We start from the raw sequence: 20,015 nt of genomic DNA, 5'->3' as shown, positions 1-20,015 counted from the left end.
ATTTAGTTCAAGATTTTATTCAAACATCCATAGCTATGCATTCTATTTGGTCTTTCTTAGTTCATTGGTTCTAAGCCTATGATACTTTCAATTTCCCGGGTCTTTGATCTTTAAGTTCATGCTGACATTCGGGGCATTGATCTCTGATCCATAGCTTATCTTTGATCCATTATTGTTCATAGGAGAATTTATCATTGTTTCATCCATATAGCTTGTCCCATTTGATTCATATGGCATCATGTGATCATGTTTCAATTAGTTAAGGTATTGGATTCATGCATAAGGCAATTTAGTTTTTTGTTAAGAAATCATTCAAAAGTCAAGTTTTTAATCCACATACACTCATAATCATTTCATTCAAAACATTTGTTTTTCATTCATTTATCAAATAATACATTGTTTCATTACAAAAAGAAATCAAAATAACATTTTGCAAAGGTTGACTTTTTGATCTACTGTTGAATTTTTGGTCAATCGGTTGACCAAAGTCAACCAACCTATTTCTACATGACCTAAACCCTAATTCTCATTTTATATTAATTATTTCACCTTTCCATGGGATTCCATGATCAATTTCTTCATGAGCAAGAAACCCACTTCTGCACCAACTATGTTTACTTCCCATGCCTTGAAACTTTGCTTTGAAACCTTGCCTTGAAACCATGTTATGCCAGCTCTGCCCTTAACACAAAACCAAACATGCATAAGTGACCATGTTAACCAAAGCAAACATTCAACCTACCATGTCATGACTTAGAAGCACATGATGCATCATTTAAAGTAATAAGCATGTTAACCAAAACAGGTGTGAAACATGAGAGCAAACAATGCAATGCAAGAATCAATCCAACTACCCATGGCAACAAGAATTCATTTCATACATTAAAATACATCCAAAGAATGCATAACATTCCATATAACACGTGTACATAGCATGGAATTCCAAAGCAGTAGCAAGGGCATTCACCATAATACAATATCAGAGCTAGCAGCAGTTCACTTGACCATGGCAATTCTAGACAATTCAACATCATCAAAATAGGGTATTCAAATCATACACTAACAGGGCAATGAACATTTCATCCACATAAGCATCCATTGAGTTAAATAACAAATCATATTGGATTGGGAAGGTTTGTATCATACATTCCCTTGCATTTGGGTGGTCAGTTGAACAATAGGTCATCATCAATCCAAACCTGCAATTTACCACACTGAGCATCTTGAAACACAACCTGCAACATGTTCAGCAAGTCATCAATATAACTCCACATGACTTCGATCCAATTATCACCTGCAAAAACCGGTCATAAAAAACTGAGTAACTGACATTAACAGCTAATTAACCCTAACTGAATCTTAACAAACTAATTCAACAACAATTAACTCCATAACTAACTTCTGCATTTGAGATTCATTTGAGGTGAATTTCAACAAAATTTCTAACTGGATCACAACCTATATATACCCTCATCATCAGTTTATGAAGGATGCTTACGCAATCAACACTCCACAATAAAAAACCCCCTCTCTCTCTCTTTCTCTCTCTCTCTCTCTCTCTCTCTCTCTCTCTCTCAGATTCATCTCAAAAGAAGAAGGAAGAAGGATAAGCTTAAGATGAAGAAGAAAGAGGAAAGAGCTTTGAAGTATTTATAGAAGTTTACCCGGCATCTCCGACACGGCGCTCCGGTGAGTTCATGTTCGATCTTCACCTTTTTGCTTCATTTGAGTTACCACAATGTATCTTGTGTTAAGGTAACATCTAGGGTTCTGATTTCACGCCTCCGCCATTTAATTTTCATTTAGGTTTCTAGGGTTCTTCGTCTATATGTTTCGATTTGGATAGGTGAGAAGGAATTGGATGATGCCATGTTGATTTTTGGACTCAAGACTAAAATAGGAAGGCATGGATGTATTTGGTTTCAGGTGTGGGGACTCCTCTTCCACTGAAGGTGACCTCCGACACAGCGAAGGTGAGAGCTGATGAATGACTTGAACGGAGGGAGGGAAATCCAAGTGTTCTTGAATATTTTAGCACGTGCGTTTGATATGGTCAACTTTCTTCGATTCACATGGCTCTGGGTGATTGGTCCATACATTTTACATTCAATTCACATTTTTGGTTGCACTGTGGAATGGAGGTGGAACTTGGGCCTCCATGATTGGGCCTGTTCGCTTCCTGCACCTCCTCTGAGTTTACACCCCATGCTGGCTAGATTAGGACTTTGGGCTCGTGGCTTCCAAAGCCCAAGCGTGTTTCCAGAATGTATACCCCGTATAGGGCCTTTACACCCCCTTAATGGCCCATTTTCTTTTTATTGTTTGTTAATCATTTTTACTAATTATTTTGCCTTGATTAGTTCCTGCTAATTAGGTTAGTTAGAGTAAGAATTAGGATTAAAATATTAGATTTTAGAATTTTATTAGGATTTAATTGTTAATTGGAATTATTTATTTTGATTATAAATAATTAGGATGCTTAATTTTAATTAGATTTAATCCTAGTTTTAATTCTATAATTGAGCATATCTTGAGATTTGACCATTCTAACCCTAGGATTTATTAGTAAAGTTCATGTTCCCTTAGGATTAGGAATTTACTTAGAATAATTGATCTTTTAATCATTAATTTTCATATGATATTTGGTAATTTATGATTAATTTGATCTTAATCTTTGCATGATCCCTTATTTAGAACTTGTACACATTATTAACCTTTAGATTAGGTTGTACATGATTAACCATAACTTTCAATTTAATTCAAAACCTTTTATTTAAGTTGATCAAAAGAAATTTTGATTAACTAAATCCTTTGGTGCATGTATAATTCCACAGTCTATTTAAGTGATTGAAAGTCCCTTGATCACTTGATGAGACTATTTATGTAAGCTATGGATCTCAAGGCCTCAAGTCCAGACTTTCATGCAAGGAATCCCAGGAAAATCAAGTAGTGGATTATAAAAGGCGTATCAAAGGTGTTTCTTCAAGAGCTTGTCCATCAAGATTAAAATTGTGTGACACGAGCCTTAAGAAATAGGGAATGAATGAGAGTGGAGAATTCCATTAACTCATTCTGAATATCTTTGGGTACGAGACGAATGACCCAGTTGCTCATCGTATTCACCTCTATTCATAGACTTTAGCACAATTCAAATCATATGATTTTCAAGTCTCTTCCTTCAAGGCAACAGTGCAAAAATAATAAGTCTCCATCAACAACTTATCATTCATGATTCCATTTGTATGACATTAGTCTTAAGTAACAAAGAATGATGAGAGTGGAGAATTCTTATCCCTATCTAGGGTATCCTTGGGTACGGGACGAATGACCCAATTGCTCAAGGTATTCGCCTTTGTTCATAGACTTCAATGCTATTTGAATCGAATGATTGGTAAGGTCTTCATCATCACAAGGAGCAGAAAGGTTTCTTCTCAAATAACTTTAAAGTTATGATGATAATCACATGCCACGATCCTTAAGTAGTAAAGAATGAATGAGAGTGGAGAATTTTATTAACTCATTCTGAATATCTTTGGGTACGGGACGAATGACCTAGTTTCTCATCGTAGTCACCTTTACTCATAAACTTTAGTATGGTTTAAATCCAATGACTGCCAAGTCTTCTTCATCTTCTATTATCATATCATAGCTCTCACCTCAGTCTCTTGATATCAACTATAGTAGGTTGAACTACGAAAGCTCTGACTTTTTCATTGCATTGTGAGAATACGTAGGCACGAGGATTCAGATTCTCCATGAGCTACCTCATTTATTATCTCTTCATTCATCAATCAACACCATTTGTTTGAGATCAAATACATTTTCCTTGGATTCCATGCATATCCTTTTAGGATGATATAGTGGCAGTCCACATTGTAAACCAAGAGATGTTTGTGTTGTGAAACCAAACACTTTATTCTTTTTTTTTTGCCAAGACACCTGTTTACTCTTCGGCTCAGAGTTTATTCCTTGATGGATCCAATATACCATTCTTCTTTGGTTTCAAATTATTCTATTACCTACAGTGATATATTGTTCCTTGTACCAAGCAATACTTCCTCTGGACCCTATACATATCCTTTTAGGACGATATAGAAGCAGTCCACCTTGTGAACCAAGGGATGTTTGGCTACGAAACCAAACACTTTATTCCTTCTTTTTTTGCCAATTCGCATGTTTACTCTTTGACTCAAAGTTCATTTACCTTTACAGGTTCCCATGTTACCACTGTCTTTTGGTGCAAGTTATACCTTTCATCACTTCCTTATCTCTCATTTGTTCTTGTGGTTCCACGAACTACAAGTGCCCTGACTTTCTCATTGCACGATGAGAATACATAGCCACAAGGCTTCGAACCCTTGGCGAGCACAATCCTAATTATTCCTTCCGTCTTAGGGCACTCTTCATATCTTTCATGAACCATCATCTACCTTCAACCATTGAACCATTCACTCATGTGATATACTGTTATCTTTGAGCCAAATACACTACCTCTTTAAGCTCCATCTTGTGTCAGTTTGTGAATCAAGAGTTGTTTGTATTGTGAAACCAAACACCTAATTCCCTTTGTTTTCAGTCGTACCATATACAGTGGCGAACGCCTAAGCTACCCATAAATTGGTTAATGCTAGTTTTACTCTTGGGTCCAGATTTCATCCCTTTTTGAAGTCAAACAATATAATCCTTTGGTTCAGACCATACATTTATCACAACTTCTTTTCACCTCCCACCACTAGTTCTATGAACTACGGAGCTCTGAATTCCTTATTGCACTATAACGATACGTAGGCACGAGGGCCCTAACCCTCTCCGAGCACTTTATCTATTTCCTTTATTTTCCTCTATTCTTTTGCGACTAACCCTTAGATATAACACTCATTCGAGGAAGAACAATCAAAACGGTTCCCGTTGAGTACAACAGATGTAATTGGTGTTAATACCTTCCCCTTACATATCTGACTTCCTTACCCAGTTATCTCTTTCCCCTGGGTTTTATCAATGTTTTTTCTTTCCTTCGGGAATATATAAAGTTCGATGGCGACTCTGTTGTATGTTCGAGCGTGCTATGCGTTTAGGTAAATTTTCGCTAGCTTCAGTGTCCAACATGTGTCGGTGTCTTACACTTGCTCGACACATGTCGAAAAATTCAGACAAGTGTCAGAAAAATCAAATAAAGTGTCGCCAAAAATGGTTTTTTTATATGCTTCGACATTTGTTGAATCAATGTCCGACACCCGTATGACACTCATACAACACGTGTCACACAATTCAGACAAGTTTTTCAAAAATATATTGTTTTTCTTTTTGCTTCATCACACCTTATACATTTTTTTGATTCAAATCTCGTACATTTCTAAAAGGGTTAAATATGTTTTGAAATGATGATATAAATGAAGAATTAAAAATATTATTTTTTATTAAAATATTTATAGTTCTTTTAATGGTAGAGAAATAAATAAAATTCAAATATTATAATATATATAGCGGTGTCGGTGTCAATATTTTTATATTATCGATATTAGAGTATCCGTGTTCAAGTCATATCGTGATGTCCGTGCCGAAGGATGTGCTTTATAGATTTCCGACTAATGAGATTTTTGTTGTGAATAGAATTTTCTGTTTTACAAGATCAGAGTGGTGTATAGGTTATCATCATTTGGTTCTCCAATCATTTTTAAGGGGCGGATTCTTCTGGTATGCTTCTGGTGTCGTGGTCTTTGCAAGTTAGGGAGAAGTAGTAAAGGGCTGGGTCGGTAACTATTGTGGGATCTCAATTTATATTGGTTAGTCTAGTTCTATACTATTGCCTCTTGTGAATTTAACTTCTTTTTTATTGTTTTTTTTTTCCACACCTTATGCTTAGTCTAGATCCATCAATATATTATTTTGCCTCTTAAAAAAATACAAATAAAATTGTGTGAAACGTCTTTTTACTTATTGATCTTGGAATGTAATTTTATTTTACTAATTGAAATCTAATTTAAAAGAATATATTTTTATTTCTATATTTATTTATTTATTATTATAGATAATAAATAAAATTAAAACAAATCGCAGTATTCATTTCATGGCTACCCCATTAACTTTTCTTCACTCAGTTTTTCTTCTGCTCATCTTTCTTCTACAATCCATTCTAGAAATACCGAAGAGAATAGTCGTGATAATGCCTGAACAACCATTTATTATAAATACATCATAAGGTTCCCATATTTCAGTTTACAATATATGGTGATTGACTTTGACTAATAGGAAGCATATCAGTGAAAGCATGTGGACACAAAGAATTACATTGTTCGAGAGTTGGTGGACATAAACACAAAGGTCCAACACATGAGTCACAACAAAATGAAAATTGACCACCTTGTTTTTCATGACATAAACAGTAGTTGTTGAGGCATGGACCATCGTGAAAGCAACCTTTTGGACAAGTAATACGCACAATGGGTCCTAGTCTTGCTTCTGATTCTATACAAAAATAAGTATTATAGTATAAGAAAAAATAAATTAATTGACATTAAAAATTATTCAATGGATGGAAAATTAAGATATGGATTTCTAACCTTTTGCATTGATGAATAGAGCTAACAATAACATCAGCTTCAAACTAAAACTCATTGTAGTGTCCATTCTTGTTCATCTACAATGTTCTTCAGATATTTATATTCAGTGAGTGAATGAGTTGATGTCACTTCATTAATTATCCAGTAAAAAATTATTAAAATATTTTATCTATTGGATATTCCTATTAAGATTCCTTTATGCTCTCTTTTTTAATAGTATACTGGCTCTGTATTTTATTACAGCTATTTTCTTCCTTTCAAAAATATTAAAAGGGTTCTGAATGGTTTTACAAAAACAACTGTCATCATTAATATCATTAATATTGAAAAGAAGAGAAAATAAAAAAAATGTTTAGAGTATAATAAAAAAAATAACATTAATAACTTATTAATATTATTAAACAATTTTTAATTTTCTATACTTTTTGTAAAGTGATATATAATAAAAAATAGAGAGAGAATGATTTATTTTCCTTAATATTGTTAAATTTTTCAAAGAGTAATTTTTTTAGAAAACTAAAATAAAATATTATTTATTTGGTAAAATAATAAATATAATTTTTTTTGAAAAAGAAATCTGAAAAATTATTTTCCAGAAAAAAAATTAGTTATTTTTGAAAAAAAAATATTTTTTTTCATATATTTTTATTTAATTTGAAAAAATAATATAAAAAAAGTCGAAAGATTATCACACTGACCATAAGGGATTCTTAGGGCCTTCTTGGGAAAGGTCATCGCTTGCACAGTTAAATGATCGATTGTTGATTTCCTATTTCTAAGGAATACGTCGGTCAATAACTATCTTGACTTTCCTATTATCCAAGACACGTCTCATCCCACGTTTCTTATCCACAAAGGCGAGGAAAATGTAGGGGTTAGGCGGTACCTCCCTTCGGACGAACTTGTGTTGTTGCCCCTTTACTAGGGTTGCCCCAATCTTCCGTCCTAGGCAGGGATATTTGCAAATATAACACTACACATATATTTATGAAAAAAATTGAGTTTGAGTCCCCCTCTTTGATCCACTTATGTCCAGATTTCTACCTTAGCATACTTTCTTTGAGATGCATTGCATCTATCACTTTCTTAGAAGCCTCTTACCTATTGTTAACAATCCCAATGGGAACTTCACTCCAAGATTCATTTGCTACCAAATGATCCATATCATTAAGATTCTTCACTGCTTCATCAACTTTTAAATCCAACAATTCAAACACTTTCTTTTTCTAGATTCTTAGTTTCCCCTTCAAGACTTTTAGCTTTTCTTTCAATACATACTCAACTTTTCCTTGAATAATTGTCGAGTTCCAAGTCTTCTCTACAAAAGGAAGGACATTTGCATGATTCAACTAATAATTGAGCAGTTTGAAAAGCTTTGGTTCCTAATTCTCCACGTTTCCTTTTACCCATATTGGACGGTGATCAGATAAATCTTTGTCTCCCACATATTTACAATTGATTTTCTAACCCTTGATCAACCCTTCTGAAAAGAGAAATCTATCCAATCTTGACATGACACTTCCATCCACTTTGAACCATGCAAAAAAATTCCAGACAGAGGAACATCAATTAACTCAAAATTGTCTATGAAGTTATCAAATTCAAGTCATTCAGTTTTGATTGGAACTAAGTGTTGCCCTTTCCTCTAAGATTTTCTCTTGATTTAGTTAAAATCTCTAGCCAAACACTAATCACCTAGAGGAAATTTAGATATATATACTCCAGCAAAAGTTTCTACATCTTTCTTTTTGGGTGAGAATATGGACTATGAACGGTCTAGGGAATAATTCTCCCAAGTTAAAATTTGTTTCAAAAATGCTTTTAACACGGTTTCAAAAATAGAGTTTATTTTGCGTGGAGGACTAAAACTTTGCGTAAAAGAGATTATGCTTATATTTAGAGATTCACAAATGTGCTTAATAAGTTTACAACGTATCAAATTGAACTGTTAAATTTTACCAAATTACAAACTAATTGTATTGTAAATTTGTTCAATTCCACAAGATGTGTTACCAAATTATTTTCAATAACATACAAGATTCTACTATCAAAGTGTTCAGACTTAATCCACACTAAGACAAGATAGAATTACCAATTCTAATAAAATCTACAACTTTTACAATAATTCTCTATTAATAGATAAACCTATCAGCATACAATTCTAGAAAGCAGTAGAAACATCATAATCAAGCGATCAAATATAAAATTAAATGAGTGTGTGAGAGAGATCGATAGATAGAAAGATAGAAATATATATATATATATATATATATATATATATATATATATATATATATATATATAGAGAGAGAGAGAGAGAGAGAGAGAGAGAAGTGTACACCAGTATTTATAGTATATATATATAAAATAAAATTTCTTCTATTTTGGATCTTGACTTGTACACTGCTCCACAAACTAAACTTTACAATACTACAAATAACACATGTCATGTCGGACGCAAAATGTATTTCACCTCTGTTACAATGCCGAGGTAACGAAGGTTGACATAAAAAGTGAGAACTTTACCCCTCGGTTTAAAAGTAACCGAGGGGTTAGTTTAAATGGTCATGGGTTCGAACCCCAACAATAGTTTTTTTATATTTTTCAAACTAGTACCATATACCTCTCAGTTTAATAACAAGACTGAGGATATATATATATATATATATTCTCAATCGACATAAAATATATATATGAAATACTCATTATATTATTTAGAAAAAATATTATATTGTTTACACATAATATTAAAGTAAAAATGTTATTCTTTATCATTATCGATGAAGAACAAATGTTGGATATCTTGGAGAAGAGCAAATGTTGGGGATCCTCGTTCATTGATCTTGAGGAAAATCAAATTTTTGATAAAAAAAGATTAAATAAGTAAAATAAATATTCAGTTAAGAGATTATGTTAGAACACAATGTTGAAATAAGATTAATAACGATTAATCAAAACATACATGCTCAAGAAATTATAATATATAATTTAGGAGCGGAAATCAAGCATGTATAAAATTAAAGGAGTGATAAATTGATTATAGAATACCTAGATCCATTGAGAGAATTCCCTTAGACGGCAATTCTAAAACACATAAGTTTATGACTTTTGTGATTCTTCCTCAATCGGTACTTATGTCCGGTATATTGGGGACCATAGTCTATATATAGTGTGATGGCCAATTAGGGTTCTCATTATTCTCAAATGGGTCATCCTGATATTCACTCATGTTTGAGCCCATTATTTAATTAATTAAATAATTTCTAAATAAAATCTAATCAGCATTTTAACTCTATTTGATCACTTAATTATTTAAGACACTTAATTGATAAAATAGCTAATATATATATATATATATATATATATATATATATATATATATATATATATATATATATATATATATATATATATATATATATATATATATATATATATATATATATATATATATATATATATATATTATATATATATATATATATATATATATATATATATATCAACAATCTTTCTTTAGGCACGCATCCGAATGCTACTTATCCTTAGATTTCAACTTTACAATATGGTCCACCTCATACATCAATAATGGGGCCACCACATCAACATACTTGATGACATAGATTGATATGGATGAGTGGCATGGAAATTTCATGCAATGTGATCTCTAAATCATGCATATTTTCAACTGGTCCTACTGGAGTCTTTAGTAAGATCAAACTGAAGTTCCTTAGGTGCAATTCAAAATTACAATATTCACAAATAACAAAAAACTTGATATTGTTATAAGAATAGTACCTCATAAATTTTTATTTTTGCAGAAAATTAAACATAACATAAAGTTTGTACCAAAACATAGAACATAAAAAAAATGAGTAAAAAACTCCCACTAATCAAAGACAATCTCAAAACCAAGACCCATGTGACCAACATGCCCATGAAAAGCCTCAAGTGTCAAACTTTTGGTTAGTGGGTCAGCTAGCATTAAGTTTGTCCTTATATGTGCTATTAAAATTTGCTTCTCCTGAACTCTTTCTTTCACAACAAGATACTTGATATCAATAAATTTTGATTTTGTAGAACTCATATTGTTGTTGGAGTAGAGCACAACTACACTATTGTCAAAATAAACCTTCAAGGCCTTTCAATGCTCCTAATAATGTGTAGGCTTGTGAGAAAGTTCCGCAGCTAGATTGCATGATTTGATGCCTCAAAGCAAGCCACAAACTCTACTGCCATGGTGAAGGGAGCCATTAAAGTCTGTTTGGAAGACTTCTAGGAGACGACTCCTCGAGCCAAGAGAAAGATGTAACCAGATGTGGAACGTTTGCTGTAACGCCCCAAATTTATTTAATTATTTTTATTTAATTATAAGATTTTATGAATTATTTGATAATTTATTTATGTGATGTTGGTGTGTTTTGGGGTGTTAATAATTATGGTTAAGAGCGGTATGTTTTATTTAATTATTTAAAATAACGATATTAATTATTTGAGATTTATAGTAATAATTATTTAATTATTTAAATATATGGTGACACCTTATGTTAAAAATATATTTTCCTTTTAAAATTAAATAAATATTTTATTTAAATATTAAAAGTGTGACGCTTAATTGAATATTTTATTTATCAATTAAATAAATATTTTATTTGGGATTAAATATTTGGGAATTAATCTTTAATTGGGTTAAACATAATATATATCATATCGCTAAACGGCGCACTTAGTATGGGGAGACCATTTTGGGAGCGATCCTGAGGCAGCAAAATGATGAGGGTTCCCTTACCCTCTCATTAGCGTCATGTTATTGTTATTTTTTATCTCAGTGTATCAAATCAAAATACAAGTATTTTATTATACTCATTTTGTCTGACCATATGGGGTTTGGTCCAACCCCTTTAGTTTTTGGTTTTACAAAATATGTTTTATATTAAAATTTTGATTTTTGGGGTCGATCGTTGTTACAATCTGCGATCCCATTTGGTCACTTTTGGTGATGGATATGATGATCGATATGATTTTTGGATGGATAAAAATATTTTTGGTGATTGGTTAATAAAATTGAATTTTGATGTTAAATCATAGTATGATATGAAATTGCATGTTGGTGATAAACCCTTTTGGTCAATTCTTTATGATAATATCTCACAAGTGTTTATAGGGATAATCACATTTGACCATTCTTTATCTTTTTTTATGGTTCTTTAAATCGTAATCCCTTTTGGGGAAAATAAATGAGAAAATCTAAAAACTCTAAAATTTGAGAATTTGTCATTGAGAATGGTATGTTGTAAGAATTCGACATTGGGAGGCAGAAACTTGAAAAATATGAGGTAGGAGGGTTGACTGCACGTATCGAATGAGAAGTTGCACTTCAGAATTGTTCAGCGGAATTTTGCGCAAGTTTGGCGTCCGATGTCAGAATAACTCATATTATATGTTTTAAGTCGTTTAAGTTTCGAAAACAACATTTTACTATTTTCTGAAATTTTAATAATTTAGATTTTATTTGTTTTATGTATTTAAAGATATTTGGCAATGTCATAAGGATTAACCTTTTGATTATAATAAATTTTAAATTTTGTTTAATTTTTCTGGTGAATAATAATATTTTTTATAAATAAAGTTAAAACTAACAAAATATTTGTTCTTAGTTGAAATTATGATAAAATAGTCCTAAAGTAATTAAATTTACCTTTTATAAAATATTATAAAAATATTAGTATATTTAACTCACTTTTAGGAATATAATTAACTAAATAATTTTGGATGTAAGAAAAGTGAATATATTGTTTAATAAATAAAATTATATGAATTTGAGTGATCCTTATTGGATAATTTGTGGTTCGTGAGTGAAACCTATTTTGGTGATATCCTTTGGGATAATTTGGTGTTTATGAGTATTATTATACATAATTTTGGTGAATTAAGATGTTTGTCCATGAAATGCATATTCGTGATTCATATTACCATTCATTCATGTATTTTGGAGTTTAGGTGAGACTTCGGTCCATTTTGGTGGCCTCAGATCCATTGGTGGGGATCGTTGGTCTTTGTGGAAAAGACCAGGGGCGAGTCTCAGTTCCATTGGCGAGGATCGTTGGTCTAGTTGGAAAGGACCAGGGACTAGTGGAATAAAATCAGTAACATTTCTCTGATTCCACAATATATTTTTAGTACCACATGCATATAGGTGATGGAGTTGGTGGATCATAACATTACATTTTATTGTGATTTGTGTTTGTGATTGGAATTGATATATATATATATATATATATATATATATATATATATATATATATATATATATATATATATATATATATATATATATATGATTATTGTGTTGTTTTAATATCATTATGTTGCTGAAATCATATTGTTACTATATGTAAGTAGATTCTCACCCATTTCTTTGTTTTGTGGTGTGATTTGCACAGGTGATTAGCAGGATTAAGGTTCGTTGTTTGCAATTAACTATTATGAGATTTTGATTATGATGTATTGATTCAGTTCTATTCAAACATGTTTTATGGTGTTTCTAAATAAATTTCTGCTGTGCAATATTTGTTGTTTTATGATTTATGAAGTATTTATGATGGAGTAACATCCTTTTCCTGTTATTTTTATTTAAAATCTATTATCTGGGGTTTAGGGTGTTACATCTGCTATCCGGGCATCCTACAAAATCTGAGTCAGAATACCCAATGATCTCCAAGTTATCTTGTTGGTTCTATGTATTGGCAGCAATTTTGGTAAAACAAAGAGTGTTCACAAGATGTTATGTGTGATGTTTTAACATGAGATATCCTATGTACCTGCTGGAGTTCAAGAACATAATTATGTCGGATTGTTTCAGAATATCATACGCAAGGTCATAGCATCTGATATGTGTACCTGCTGGAGTTCAAATGGAAAACATGACCATGCAGGATTGTTTCAGAATGACACAATGTCATGGCATCTGATATGTATGTACCTGCTGGAAAGTATAAATGGAATTATGGAATTATGCAGGATTGTTCCAGGATGTCAGACCCAATGTCATGACATCCTGTACACAGAACATTCAGTGTGAATGTCTGGTGTTTTGTGATTGCACAATTAATGGCAATCTATGTATGATTGAAGATCTGATTTGCAGGCGCATTCAACCATTGATTACAACCTGATTTTCTTATTTTCCAAAGAGATCTAACCAACTGTCATGAGAAGATTTAATTGGAAAATAGATTTAGGGTTTTCAAGATGTCCAAGCCCAGCTGAAAGCTTCTATAAAAAGGGACTTGGAAAACCTGTTTTTACACACAACCAATACTGAGCGAAATATTGAGAGAGAGCTATGGTTTGTGTCTTGTTTAGTCATAAGACTTGTAAGCCATTCAAGTCATCCATTGATGATTGAATTGGTCTGATTTGTGGTTGTAATTTGTCACTCTAAAGCTGTTAAGCAAGAGTGTGTGTCTACTTGATTAAAGCTGTGAAGCAAGATCAAGTGTGTGTCTTCTTGATCAAAAGTTGTTAAGCAAGATCAAGAGTGTGTCTTCTTGATTGAAACTGTGAAGTAAAATCAAGAGTGTGTTATTGAAAAGTGTTTTCTTTTCTCAAGGGATTGTTGTTTAAGATCACATGTGTGATTGTAGGGAAGTGAGTGGGTTCTCATATCTAAGAGTGCTTAGGTAGAAATTGCACGGGTAGAGATTAGGTGAGAAAGACTATAACTTGTTGAAGTGTACGGAGAGTCTTTGAATTGATTCTATTTTAGTGAATTTCCTTCCTGGCTTGGTAGCCCTCAGATGTATGTGAGTTAGACCGAACTGGGTTAACAATTGCTTGTGTATCGTGCATTACTACTCTCTGTCTTTATTCTGTTTGCATTACTCAGATATTAGTGTCGTGACATTACCTTCGACATCTCATATCTGATACCAGAATTTCAATTGGTATCAGAGCAGGCATCCTGCTCTGGTTCTGGGTGAGATCTAGGGACAACACTTTCTGGTACAATGGAGAGAGATAGAGGATCTATTCACAGGCCACCAATTTTGGATGGATCTAACTATGACTACTGGAAACCTAGAATGGTAGCCTTCATAAAAACTCTTGATAATAAGGCTTGGAAGGCTGTGTTAACAGACTGGGAGCATCCAGTAATTACTAAGGAAGGAGAAGCCACTCCTGATAAGAAGCCTGAAGAACAATGGTCCAAGGAGGAGGATGATTTAGCCCTTGGAAATTCTAAAGCATTGAATGCCATCTTCAATGGAGTAGACAAGAACATCTTCAGATTAGTAAACAACTGTGAAGTGGCTAAAGATGCTTGGGACATTCTTAAAACCACTCATGAAGGCACCTATAGAGTGAAAATGTCTAGACTACAACTGCTTACCACCAAGTTTGAAAACTTAAGGATGAAAGAAGATGAAAATATTCATGTATTTCACATAAGTATCCTTGAAATTTCCAATGCCTCTGGAGCTTTGGGAGAGAAGATGTCAGATGAAAAGTTAGTAAGGAAAATACTCAAATCTCTCCCTAAGAGATTTGTTGTGAAAGTAACAGCCATAGAAGAATCTCAAGACATTTCAAATATGAGAGTTGATGAGCTAATTGGATCCCTCCAAACATTTGAGATGGGAATATGTGATGGATCTGAAAAGAAAGCCAAGAGCATAGCCTTCATGTCAAACAATGAAGAGGAAGATGAGGAAGGTGGTCAAGATATTGATGAAGATCTGGCAAAAGAGGTAGCAATGCTGGGAAGACAGTTCAACAGACTTATGAAAAAGATTGATGTGAGATCTAATGTCAAGAACATCGCATCTGACATCAGCAAATCCAACAGTCTGAGTAGAAGAACAAGGTCTGAAGAAAAGCCCAAAGAAGTTCAATGTTATGAGTGTAATGGGTATGGTCATATTAAAACTGAATGTGGGACCTACCTCAAGAAACAAAAGAGGAGTCTTGCTGCTTCTTGGTCTGATGGAAGTGAAACAGAAGAAGCTGCAAATCATGTGACTGCATTGACAGGAAGATGGGGTTCTGATGAAGAGTCAGGAGATGATGAAGTAACCTTTGAAGAGCTGGCCACTACCTACAAAGAGTTGTGCAACGAAAGTGCAGGAGTGTGCAGACAAGTTGAAACTCAGAGGAAAGTGATTGCTCAGCTGGAAAATGAAAAGGAAGAATATGTGGAAACCATCTCCAAGTTGAAGACTGAAGCAGTACTCTTAAAATCCAAACTAGATGAGATTACCAAGTATGTAAGAATGCTTAACAATGGATCTGACATCTTAGACAAGATTCTCCAGACTGGACAAATAACAGGGGACAAATTTGGCATTGGATTCAATGAATCTAAGGCTGAGTGCAGTTACACTGGTTGTAAACCAAAATCCAAACCTAAGTACAACCATGTTAAAAACAAACCTGAGATGTCACATCATATATCTCAACATCAGAAGGGAAGACAACAGAAAGGGAAGCATCAAAAATGGAGATGCCATTACTGTGGAAAATTTGGCCACCTGAAGCCCTTCTGATATAAGCTATAATGTTATCCTACCCCTGAGCAGACTCAATATCAATCAAGATCCAAACCTTACAGGCCTGTCAACAAAAAGCAATGGGTTCCTAAGACAAAGGTTACAAGCCTAATAGCTCACACTTCCCTCAGAGTTTCAGCCAAAGAAGATTGGTATTTTGACAGTGGTTGCTCCAAACATATGACTGGAAACAAAAACCTGCTAACTGACCTCCACCCTCATGTCATGAGTTATGTTACCTTTGGTGATGGAGCAAAGGGTGAAATCAAGGGAATGGGTAAGCTGGATTGTCTTGGAGTTCCTGACCTTGACAATGTCCTACTGGTTAAGGGCTTGACTGCAATTCTAATAAGCATCAGTCAACTGTGTGATCAAGGTCTGAATGTAAACTTCACTAGAACTGAATGTCTGATTACTAACAAGGAAAATGAAGTTATCATGAAAGGAGTTAGGTCCAAAGACAACTGCTACATGTGGAGCTCTCAAGAAACTGGTTACTCTTCAATGTGTACCTTAGCCAAAGAGGAAGAAGTGAAGATATGGCATCAAAGATTGGGCCACCTGCATTTTAAAGGTATGAAAAGGATCATATCTGTTGAAGCTGTTAGAGGAATTCCCAACTTAAAGATTGATGAAGGAAAAATCTGTGGAGAATGTCAGATTGGTAAACAGACAAGGATGTCACACCAGAAGCTCAAACATGACACCACTACCAAAGTTTTTGAACTCCTCCATATGGATCTGATGGGACCCATGCAAGTAGAAAGTCTTGGTGGGAAGAAGTATGCAAATGTGGTGGTGGATGATTTCTCCAGATACACCTGGATCAATTTCATAAGAGAAAAATCTGATGTGTTTGAAGTCTTTAAGGAGCTTTTTCTAAAACTACAAAGAGAAAAGGAAAGCCCTGTCATCAAAATTAGAAGTGATCATGGGAAGGAATTTGAGAACAACAAATTTGCTGAATTCTGCTCTTCAGAAGGAATTCATCATGAGTTCTCATCTCCCATTACTCCTCAGCAAAATGGTGTGGTGGAAAGAAAAAACAGAACTCTTCAAGAATCAGCCAGAGCTATGATACATGCTAAGAAGTTGCCCTACCATTTTTGGGTTGAAGCCATGAACACAACCTGTTATGATCACAACAGAGTGACATTAAAGAAAGGGACTCCCACAACCCTATATGAAGTCTGGAAAGGAAGAAAACCTACAGTCAAATACTTCCATGTATTTGGTAGTAAATGCTATATCTTGGCTGATCGTGAGCAAAGAAGGAAGATGGATCCCAAAAGTGATGAGGGAATATTTCTGGGTTATTCTACAAACAGCAGATCTTACAGGGTCTTTAATTCCAGAACTAATGTATTGATGGAATCCATTAATGTTGTGGTTGATGACCAACAGACTGATGTCATAGATGATGTCGAGACACCTCTGAATGATTCCCCAACTGACTTCTCAGACAAGAATAAGGAAAGTGAACCTCCTCAAACTGAACCTGAAGATGACAAACTCAACAAGGGACCCTCTATCAGAATTCAGAAGGATCATCCCAAAGATCTTATCATAGGAGATCCAACTAAAGGAGTTACTACTAGATCAAGGGAAGTGATCTCACATGGCTATTTTGTGTCAAAGATTGAACCTAGGAATATCAAGGAAACCTTGACTGATGAGTTCTGGATCAATGCTATGCAGGAGGAGTTAGGACAATTCAAGAGAAATGAAGTGTGGGAATTGGTTCCTAGGCCTGAAGGAGTAAATGTCATAGGTACAAAGTGGGTATATAAGAATAAATCTGATGAACAAGGGGTTGTTACTAAGAACAAAGCAAGATTAGTAGCTCAAGGATATACTCAAGTTGAAGGGGTGGACTTTGATGTAAAAAGTGCCTTCTTGAATGGATACTTAAATGAAAAAGTGTATGTTGAACAGCCTAAAGGATTTACAGATCTGAATCTTCCACGACATGTGTACAGATTGAAGAAAGCCCTCTATGGGTTGAAGCAAGCTCCCAGGGCTTGGTATGAGAGACTCACTGTGTTCCTCACTAACAATGGATACAAGAAAGGAGGTATTGACAAAACTCTATTTGTGAAGAATGAAGGAGGGAAGCTCATGATGGCACAAATATATGTAGATGACATTGTATTTGGTGGGATGTCAGATCAGATGGTTGAACACTTTGTTAGACAAATGCAATCTGAGTTTGAGATGAGCCTTGTTGGAGAGACCTACTTTCTTGGGCTACAAGTCAAACAGATGGAAGACTCTATCTTTCTATCTCAAAGCAAGTATGCCAAGAACATTGTGAAGAAGTTTGGCATGGAGAACGCAAGCCATAAAAGGACACCGGCTCCTACACATGTGAAAATCTCCAAAGATGAAAATGGTGTCAGTGTAGATCAAAGTCTATACAGCAGCATGATATGCAGTCTGCTATATCTCACAGCAAGTAGACCTGATATTGCATTTGTTGTTGGTGTATGTGCAAGATATCAAGCTGAACCTAAAGTCAGTCACAAAAACCAAGTGAAGAGGATACTGAAGTATGTCAATGGCACCAGTGATTATGGGATGTTATATACTCATGGATCTGGATCTATGCTGACTGGACTGGGAGTGCTGATGATAGGAAGAGCACCTCAGGAGGATGTTTCTTCTTAGGGAACAATCTGGTATCTTGGTTTAGCAAGAAACATAACTGTGTATCTCTATCCACTGCTGAAGCTGAATACATAACAGCTGGGAGTAGTTGTTCTCAACTAGTCTGGATGAAAAAAATGTTGTCTGAATATAATGTCACACAAGAAGTCATGACATTATACTGTGATAACCTGAGTGCTATAAATATCTCCAAAAATCCTATTCAGCACAGCCGGACAAAGCACATTGATATTCGGCATCACTTCATTAGAGAACTTGTGGAAGAAAAGGTCATAGTATTGGAGCATGTTACTACTGAAAAACAATTAGTTGACATATTCACAAAAGCTTTGGATGCCAATCAATTTGAATGTTTAAGAGAGAAATTGGGTATTTGTGTTCATGAGAATCTATAGCAATCAAATAAGTTTGTGGTCAGTATCCCAGAGGATAGTTCTGACAGAAATAGCAAGGAGTTGTGCAAAGTGGTTATGAAAAGAAGTGGTTACTTCCTCAGACTGAGGAGTGAAGTCCCCCTGAAAGGAAGACTGTATGATGTGATGAAGACTGGGTTGGTTTGACTGTTATGAAAGTTGTTTCCCCTGCTGTGTTTGGAAGCTGAAGTTTTATTGTTTTTTAAATATGTGGCAGTCCTTATTGATGCCTGTGTGTAATATTTTGGGCTCTTAATGAGTTCCTTGGATTTGTTCATTATCTCAGCTATCACAGCTGTGTATAATGTTGGTATGTATCTCCTGAACAATTATGTTTTAACATGTTATATGTTATAACATTTGTGCTGACATTCTCTGCTAGGCTAATTGACATTTATTTTGTCTAATTGGTCACCTTTGGTCAATTTTGACTAAAAAGGGGGAGAAGTGTTGATGTGGAAGCAATTAAAGTTGTGGAGCTGTGAGATGTATGTAGCTGAAGGACAACTATTATTGTAGGAAGTGCACAGGTGTTAAAATAAAATGTTGTTCTGTTTATAGATGTCAAAGGGGATGTCTGATGTGGTGGTGCACAGGTGGTGATATTGAAGCAGATGTCAGAATGACATTCTGATTGTTACAGGTGTTGTGGTTACAGGTGCTGTTATTATCAAAGGAGATGTGTGCACAGTTTTAGGGGGAGAAGGAGTACCCTTGTGCATTTGTGTGTCTTACTAGTTGCATCCATAACTAGTAATTCTGTTTGTGTTGCACAGATTTAGGGGGAGGAGAAGTACCCTTGTGCATGTGTGTATTACTAGTAGCTA

At 34.2% G+C, this 20,015-nt stretch overlaps 1 long non-coding RNA gene across 1 annotated transcript; it reads right to left on the bottom strand.

The window, feature by feature from the left end:
- Positions 1-6,164: 6,164 nt before the first annotated feature.
- On the bottom strand, positions 6,165-6,651 carry LOC127074285 (uncharacterized). The gene is made up of 2 exons (XR_007785965.1): positions 6,561-6,651; positions 6,165-6,465 (listed from the first exon to the last, which is right to left on the bottom strand). It is a non-coding gene; the product is annotated as an uncharacterized LOC127074285 (long non-coding RNA).
- Positions 6,652-20,015: the final 13,364 nt, after the last annotated feature.

This window comes from Lathyrus oleraceus, chromosome 4 (assembly GCF_024323335.1).
Source record: "Lathyrus oleraceus cultivar Zhongwan6 chromosome 4, CAAS_Psat_ZW6_1.0, whole genome shotgun sequence".
Classification (NCBI taxonomy): domain Eukaryota; kingdom Viridiplantae; phylum Streptophyta; class Magnoliopsida; order Fabales; family Fabaceae; genus Lathyrus; species Lathyrus oleraceus.
This window is presented reverse-complemented; position numbering and strand designations above follow the sequence as displayed.